Source organism: Alexandromys fortis, unplaced genomic scaffold (genome assembly GCF_014885135.2).
Source record: "Alexandromys fortis isolate MF-2015 unplaced genomic scaffold, M_Fortis_MF-2015_v1.1 scaffold_32, whole genome shotgun sequence".
Classification (NCBI taxonomy): domain Eukaryota; kingdom Metazoa; phylum Chordata; class Mammalia; order Rodentia; family Cricetidae; genus Alexandromys; species Alexandromys fortis.
In genome coordinates, this window is record NW_026067938.1 from 1230690 (window position 1) to 1240026 (window position 9337).

Here is a 9337-nt window from a genome sequence, read left to right on the forward strand (position 1 = left end):
ATACCGGGTCACCTTTCCCAGGCTTAATATATTGGGATGTACTTAGTCTTACTTCAACTTGATATACTATGTTTTGTTGAGACTGATGGGAGACCTGCCCATTCCTAAACAGAAATGCAGGAGGAGTGTATAGTGGGGTGGGAACACAGGGGAATGGGGAGAAGAACTAGGAGGAGATGAGGGAGGAGAAACTGTCCTGGGATATAAAAGAACTCTGAAGTTATCTGAATTATGTGCTACTTGTACATACTATTCTGTAGATTCTTCTTGCTCTCTACACAATAGTACTTTAATAAAATAACACTGAAGTTATTTGTATTGTGTGCTACTTGTATATACTGCACTGTAGAAAATTTTAATATGTTAATATCTGCAGCAGAAGGAAAGTAGTAAACTGTTAATAGAACCTAGATTACTTCCTAAGCTAACAGATCATTTGATATTAGAGAGGGAGATTGATTAAGAAAATGTAAGCATTCCAAATCTATCATGTTCCTAAATGATTCTGTAAAAAAAAAAAAAAAGAGGAAAAATTATGACTATGTAAAATTTATGGTAAAAAAATGAAGTGTAGGCAAGGAATAAAAGTAAAATAAAAAACAATAGGAAATTTATCAAGATGACTAACTTTTGTCAAAAAAAATTCTGTGTTCTTGTTATCATCTGTTTATAAACATCAGAGCACACACAGATATGGTGCTGGAATGCACTGTCTTCTGGAACACTGTATTTATGGTGATTTGAATAAGAATGATTCTCATAGGCTTATACATATGAATGTTTATTAAACAGGAAGTGACACTATTTGAGAAGGATTAGTGGGTAGGGTCTTTGAAAGGTTGGGGATGGGGATAAAACAACCAAATAAAAAACAGCAAATAGATTCTTCTTTTTTTCCACACAATAGTGATTCAATAAAAGAACTTTGAAGTTATTTAAATTGTGTGCTATTTGTATATACTACAAATAGTATTGTTAGAGTAGATGTAGCCCTGTTGGAAAAATTTTGTCACTGGGTAAGGGCTTTGACATTTTAAATACCTATGCCAGGCTTAGTTCTCTCTCTTTCCCTCTCCCTTTCTCTCTCTCCATTTCTGCCTGTAGATCAGGATAAAACTCAGCTACTTCTCCAGTAGTATCATGCCTGCCTTTATGCTTTGTAAGAATGTCCCCTGTCATGATGATAATGGATTAAGACTGAAACAATAAACAAACCCTCAATTTTTATGAGTTGCCTTGGTCATGGTGTCTCTTCACAGCAATAGAACAATGACAAAGACTCATTGCAACTGTCCTTGACAATGTTCTTGAAAACTGTGATTATGTCCCCTCCAGTTAAGAAATAGTATATAAGAGGAGCACAAGGAGGCCCTTCCTGCCCCACTGCTCTGCAATTCTATTGTCTGTGTATCCAAAACTAACATAGGCCACCGCATAGTTAGGGCAAGGCAAAAGACACCTAAGAGCACCCTCTTATGCTATGTGGCACTGTAGATGCATGGATGGCGAAATCCCACCCTTTTGTCTGAAGTGCAATGGTATGGGCATGAGAAAGATGGCCCCCCTCCCCAGCTAGCTGATGCACTCAGGAGAGTGGGACCTGCCCCTAATTTGGGCAGCACGATTGAGTGGCAGTGGTGTGAACAGAGGTGAGCCAGTCCCAAGATGATGCCCCTCACCTGGGCAATATGGGAAATCTGGCTGCAGCACTAGGGAGAGCAGGCCCAGCACCTCATCTAGGCAGCACAGCAGAGCTGTGTCCATGTCTCCCAGTGAGTTGGACACAGGCGAGCTGGCCCCAATGGCATAAGAGAGGGAAAGCTGGTCCTACCCTTCATTGGGGCCGTGCAGGTGAGTTGGCTCTAGTGTCCTGGGTGAGGAAGAACTGGCCCAGAAGATGACCCTGGGAAAGTCGGTACCACCTATTTCTGGCTGTCACAGGTTAGAGAACTAGCCCCCACCCTTCACCTGGGGCAAAGCAGGAGAAAGACACTCATAGCACAGGTGCAGGAGAGTGGGAGGTCTGACCAAATCGGCTACCACCCAAGCTCAGTTCTAAAGCTTTGAGTTGGAGCAACCCAACATCTAACCCATCTAAGAACTGCTGGGGCAGGTGAAGAGGCTAGTCCTGTAGAACCAAAGCTACAGGATCTCCATGACACAGGGCAACAACAGGACACCCAAGAGGAGTTCTTGCAGGGATCCAGTATTGATAACTTAGTAGCAGCCAAAGGCCTCGAGCCAGAGAAATGACTCTAACCTTCTTCAATCCCTAGATCACGAAACAGATGAGCATGGTTTGCCCAAGCATTCTGCCATGTCTACAGTGTGCAGGCCTTTGTCCCAGGCTCAGCACCACTGGCTACATCAAAATGTAACTCAACCAATCAGGGAAGGATATAAGAAGGACTATCACTGACACATTATCTCTGCTCTACAAATTTATCTTCTACTTGGACTTCACAAATTATAATATGAATGATTTTGAATGACAGCTTATTTGTTTCTTTATCTTACTGTTATGAAATCTAAAATAAAGAACTTGCGAAATTAGCTACAAATTAGTGTTTTCTAAGACAAGCTTTTTATAATACCCTTGACTAATTTTTTCAGCATGGCTGACTTAGCTTAGAGACGTCTAAAGGGTTATGGGAAACAATCCAGGTACATTGTCTTCTGATGATAAAGATTTGAAAACCTAGAAAACTGGATGACAGATCCTAGATGATGCCCTTTCAAAACTGGAAGCTTCAAATAGAATTTCTGGAAGTTTCAGCTCATATTTAACTGAAGATTGAATACTCTGACATGAAACCCATATGCTTTAAATATCAGACTGTCAAAAGACAGGATTACATTCATTGTGCAAGTTTTGACATTTGACAAATTATGGGTCCCAGGAGTTACCCTACTTCCTTGTGAGGTTGCCTGTAGCCTGTCTGAAAATGATTTAAAATATTTGCTCAGAAATCATCAGTTTAAAAGTTATTTGAATCTGATAAATTCCAGGTGAAGAATTAATTGGGTTTGAAAATTTTTTAGGACACTTTACAAGAAGAATGTTAATTTCAGATAACAGAATGGGAATAATAACACTAAAAGCACTAGCATTTCTGAGCATAGTATGGAACTATTATGTGCTAGGTTATAGGTGTTGCCCTTGTAGTGGGGATCTATTGTGCCTTATATCTTTTCTAGTATCATCCCTAAGCTGCTAAACTCCTAGCAAACAGAGTCCCATGGCAGTATAAGACAATAGAATTTTCTAAATTATGCCTTCTATCTCATTTAATACCTTAATTAATCTGCTAAATTCAGAGACCCCTTCCCACTAAGCCTAGAAACCCATTTCCTTTGAGACCTACATATGCAAGGAAAGTCCTATGTTCTGGATATTGTTTTTGAATCTCCTATCCCAGCTTTTCCTGCTGTGGATGGCTGGTATTATTGAGGGCCTGATCACCTAAAATACATCTGAGAACCTGGTTACTGGGTCATTAATCGCAGCCCTTTCTTTCTAAACCCATTAGTAGACTTTTTATAAATACCAATGTCTGTGGCCTGCTTTTCTTCAAGGGTCTAAACTCATTGTTTTAGTCAATGTTCTATTGCTGTAGAGAGACACTATGACCAAGAAAATGCTTTTTTTTTTAATTGCAGCTTGTTAACAGTTTCAAAGGTTTATAGCACTGTCATCATGGTGGGAAGCATGGTGGCATGAAGGCAGACATGATGTTGGAGAAGTAGTTGAGAGATCTACATCAGAGTCTAAACTGACACTGGGCCTGGTGTGAACTTCTAAAACCTCAAAACCTTGCCTGATTGACACACTTCTCCCAACTAGGCCATACCTACACCAACAAGGCCACACCTCCCCAGTCCTCCCAAGTAATGCCACTCCCCAGTGACTAAGCATTTAAACATATGAGCCTGTGGGAGACATTCTCATTCAAACCACCACATTCAAAAAGCCTTCCTTATTAGGGGAAGGGTCGCCTGTTGGTCCCGGCTGCCCAGCTAGCTTAGACCCAAAATAATCACACAGAAACCATATTATTTAAATCACTGCTTGGCTTATTAGCTCTAGTTTCTTATTGGCTAACTTCTACATCTTAATTTAACCCATCTCCATTAATCTGTGCATCACCTTGAGGTCATGGCCTACCAGCAAAGTTTCAACACATCTATCTCCGGTGGTGGTCCCTCTGATTATGCCTTCCTTCTCTCAGCATTCAGTCCAGTTTTCCCTGCCTACCTAAGTTCTGCCCTATCAACAGCCCAAGGCAGTTTCTTTATTCATTAACCAATAAAAGCAACACATAGACAGAAGGACCTGCCACATCACTTCCTCTGTAAATTGCCATTGCTACCCCCTATAATCACTAAGCTGTAATTCCTACAACTCCTATGTTTGCCATGTTTGCAGATCAGATTCTTAACAGAGCAGCTCATCTGATGATTCACATTGGTGACAGAAATTACTATTTTAAATTACTTTGGAAATTTGATTCCTATCTGATTTATTTGCAAATCAAAATTATGTCATCTCTTAAATTAGATAAAAAAAAATTATTGTTTTTATACATGCTAAATTTGTTTATTGCTTATTTGTCTATTTGGGGCAAAGTTACATGTACATAACGCTGAAATCAAATTCATTATGTAGCTGAAGATGACCCTGAATTTGTAATCTTCCCTCCTTCACCTTCTGAGTTTTACAATCACAGCAGGCACTCATATGCTCACTTCATCTTCAGGTTGGTGTTATTGGTCTAAGCCTATGTGAGGTGAGGTTAAAGCTCTTGATCATTGATACAGTAGAACTTGAATATTTCTGAGGATTACTAGCTTGAATCCTCAACATTCCCAAAGAAAAAAAGAATACAGAAATGCTGAAGTCCCAATGATATCAAAAATATTTTGGGATTTTTTATTTTTAATTATATAAATTCTTATATATTACAATTTAAATTGCATTGTCATAAAATTGAATTGCACTTTCTCCTACCTGTCAATACTTCCTATCCAAAAAACGCAAACAGAATGGCCTTGCATTAGTATGTTTATCTACTTCTCTCAACTAATGGGTCCATTAAATAATTTTTTTTTAAAAAAAATCCATGAATCAAAGACTTAAATGCTTTTCCAAAGTGCTCACGTGCTTGCATTAATGGGGAAACAAGTCAGGACACAATTATCTTTCACATAATACATAGACAGAAAAGCACAAGCTTTAAGAGCCATAAGAGGAAGCCCCTACAAAGCCCTCTGTAGATCTGGCAACTGAATTTGGTTTTGCCCTGGTGTCTTCCATCCTTCCAGACATCAGCACAGTTACTGGCTGCAGAGGACTCGGGAAGAAGACAGCACTGCACATCTCTTGCTAAAAGTTCCCAGAAGCTTATTGATGTGTATACTGCCACTGGACATGAAAATGTGAACAGGAGCTAGGGAGATGGCTCAACTGGAATCCATAGCGTGAGGACCTGATTTCAGATCCTCAGAAGCCATTTTAAAAGAAAAACGGCCATCAATTGGAAGGGAGTGGAGAGGGTGGTGAACAGACATGGCAGAGATTCAAGGGGGAAGATATAGGAAGGGTTAGGAAGAGAGAATAGGGAAGGGGGAAGTGATGTTATTAAATTTTAATTAGAAAATTTAAACTGACAAATAAAAAAGCCTAAAGAAAGAGTGGACACGATGATACATTTTTGTTATGCCAGGAAAGGTGAAGGGGGTGGCAAAGATATCTGTTTCTCTGAAAATTTCAACCCAGGTAGCTTGACCTACATGCCAAAACCCCAGGCCAACGAGAGGTTCTGTCTCAAACAAAATGGTGGAAGATTTCTGAAGAACAGCATCAGGAACATCCTCAAACCTTCACATGTATGCCATTCACACCTGCATACAAACACACACATACACACATACACACACACAGTCACATACACCATGAACAATATTAACAGGAATACAATCAGCAGTTCACTCATAGAGTTAATCTTCCTTTTTACAGTATGTTACAATTTTGAGATACTGAAACCTAAAGGCCATTTATTTCATTATTTTTAGATCAGAAATTTAATTAGAAAAAGTTGTAATTTCCCCAAGACTAAAATACGAAATTATATCTGTGGATTAAGATCATATTTGTTTTTCTTTTTTCTTAGTTTCTAAATTTATTGAGCTGAAAAGTATACTTCCTTAAGGCATTCCAAAATTGTTTTTTTTCTTTTTGTTGGGGAATTCCATATATGTATATGATGTCATATATACATATAAAATGTCATGTGTGTGTATTTGTGCGTGTGTCTTCCTAGAGTTTATTGAGTTGATCTTCTGACATGAATCCATCTTTTCTTCCTCATTTCTCTGTCTTTTTTCTTTCTGCCTTTCCTCCAACCCCCATCACCTTACTCCCTTTCTTCTTTTCTACAAATGAACTGCAGAAATATCCCAGGCACTGCATTTCCACTAAAAATTAACTGAGAGGGAGAGAGAGAAAGAAAGAGAGAGAGATTATTGAAAGATTTGCCCTCAAAAAGAACAAGCAAATATCCAAAATTGCTAAGGTTTACTGCCATAAAAGATAAGATGGCATTTAATTTCTCTCCCACACAAATTTTACAGGTTCTGCAGTTCAAGAGGAAATTACATATCAGGTTAGGTGTTTTCCTTTCACTATATGAGGCAGTTAGTTTTTACTGCGAAAAAATTAATGCGAAGGTAGAAAAGTCACGGAAAACACTTTTTATAGCTGACTTTGCTAAGCACTACATCACGATTTGATTAATGTGCCTCGTTAACATTTAACTGTCTTAAGAGAAATATTTTTCTTGTTTACAGCCAACTTTTCTTCCTTATCCCAAGCTTAATTTAATGCAAAAACTCCCACCAATATAATTGTTAATGCCTGAGAATTTTGTTTCTGTTCACAAAGCATGAGATACGTTTTTATGTGCTGTGTACTGTATGTGTTGAAGCAGCAATAACACTTCTCACAGCCTTGCAAAAATAAAACCAAAGCTAGTGTGGTGATTTCAACAACAAAAAAAATTCTAGATTTAATTAATTGCAAAGAGCTACTCTTCCAAAGCCTAACTGAAGATTTTATTTAAGTCCAACTCAGCAAAGAAAATTGAGTTCTTAATTGTTCTCTGCTATCTGTCTTGTAGATTCCTAATGAGTTCATTTTATTATCTGGTAACAAAATTTTACTGGAAGCAATTTTCTGATTGACTTGCATCTATGACATATGAATCCTGAAAACCTGAAAGTCAACTAATCCTATTTTATTGATTCCGGACTGGGCATATTGCACTCTCTAGCAGTCACATGTATATGATATGTTCTCTATTTCCATTGGTTACTAAGATTTGAACAAGGTTTAAATAAATAGGAGGAGAACTTAATAAAAATTAGATTTTCATTTTCAGTTTGCTTATTAAGACAAAGGTTTAGAACAAAAAAAATGAGAAATTTAGATTTCACAAATACAAAAATTTCTTACCAAGGGTTCATTGCTAGTAAAGAAGTTATCTGAAGTGGCGGCTTAGATTAATGCAGACAAATTGTGATGGGTATTTGCACAACTTTAATGGAAAACCAGACTGACGAAACCAAGGTTCCAGCAGAGTACAAGAAGCAGGAAGGGAAGCGAGGCTACTGCACGCCCAATTTATCAGTAAACATTCGCCCGAGGCGAGCCCACCCCCAATGGGCGGGCTTATCCCTAGAGTTATCTGTAGACTTCATCTTCCTGACAAAGACCATCAATTCATTTTTAAAATTTATACTACAATCCACTGAACATTGTACAGTTTATCCCTGAAGAATAGTGAAGATGCTGTAATACAGTGGTTCTCAACCTGTGGGTCGTGACCCCTTCAGGGTCACATATCAGCTATCCTGCATATCAGACATTTATATTATAATTAAAAATAGTAGCAAAAATGTAGGTAAGGAGTAACAATGAAAATAATTTTCTGGTTGGGGGTCACCACAACATGAGGCCCTGTATTAAAAGATCCAAGCATTAGGAAGGTGAACAAACAGTGCTGGAGTAGTTTAAACACAGTCTTGGTAAGGAAGTAAAGAGTCAACTGAATCTTGTTGACTCAAGCATTTTTCTCCTCCTCGGGCTTTTAAAAATTATAACACAAATTAAAAATCATACTTGAGATGAACTGGTATTTCTCTGATGATATGAAAATGAAAATGTTTTATAACAACTGAATCAGAAAAATCTTGACAATTTTTATTTTTTCTGGAGTAATATTTTAGCAAATGTATATTACTATAGAAGTCTGATTTATGTCCTCATATTTGATATGTGCATATAAAGCTGTTACAACAAAAATATAATAATAAAGATGTGCTTTATAATGCAGTAGATGTGCTAATCGGTTATTTTATCTAATTTATTTATAACATTTTGTTTTCTATACTAACAACATTTTACGTGTTTATTTACTTATGTAGATACCCACTCATGTCTTGGTATGCCTAGGGTGCTCTGAGGACACTTGTGGGAGTTGGTCTTAGCCTGTGGGTCCCAGGCATTGAACTTGAGGTGTAGCTTGAGTTTCCACCCTTGGGCCAACCTGCTGGTCCTTATTTTCAAAGTTATGAAGTACAAAGGCAGAGACATTCACAGCAAAAAGTCTCCCCAGTTTTAATTGAATGGTATTGTTTACAGAATGAGCTTGGAGTTTTAGCGGAAATGTTCCTTGATTGAGTGTGGACAGAGAAAGAGCTAGGTCTACTAAATCCAGAGATGGTGAATCTCTAAGTCTGCAAACTCTTGGTGTTTTGTGACCGAATGCTTTCGGAGCAAAGCCCATCTGAGATGCTGAGTTCTGTGCAGTTCTGGGTTGAGCCACATACCTACCTGAAAGCTGTTATTCTGGTTGGATAGAAACACCCACAAGACTTCATGCAGCCCTGGGGGAGTCAGGAATACGACTGGAGAGGTTAGATTAGAATAAACCAAAGGCCTTGCTAGTTGGGAAAAGGTGTGTTCTAATGGTAGACCCCAAGAGACCTTACTACCAGAGGAGCATTCTGTGAGGAAGTCCCAGCTCAAAAGACCATTTAAACATAGGCCACTTTTCCTCCCTCCATCAGGAGTGAGTGCTATCCTTCTCTCTGTTATTTTTGTTGTGAAGCCTTTGAACAGAGGTAAGCGGTAACTCATGCTCTGAATTTTTAGAAGCCTTTCATTGTGGACTGCGTGAAAAAGAACTCTGCACCCAAATGTTAGTGACATCTCCAGACATGCTGGGATGCTTCCCAGCCTTCTGTCACAGGAAGGGGAATTCTTGACTCCCAGCCTACC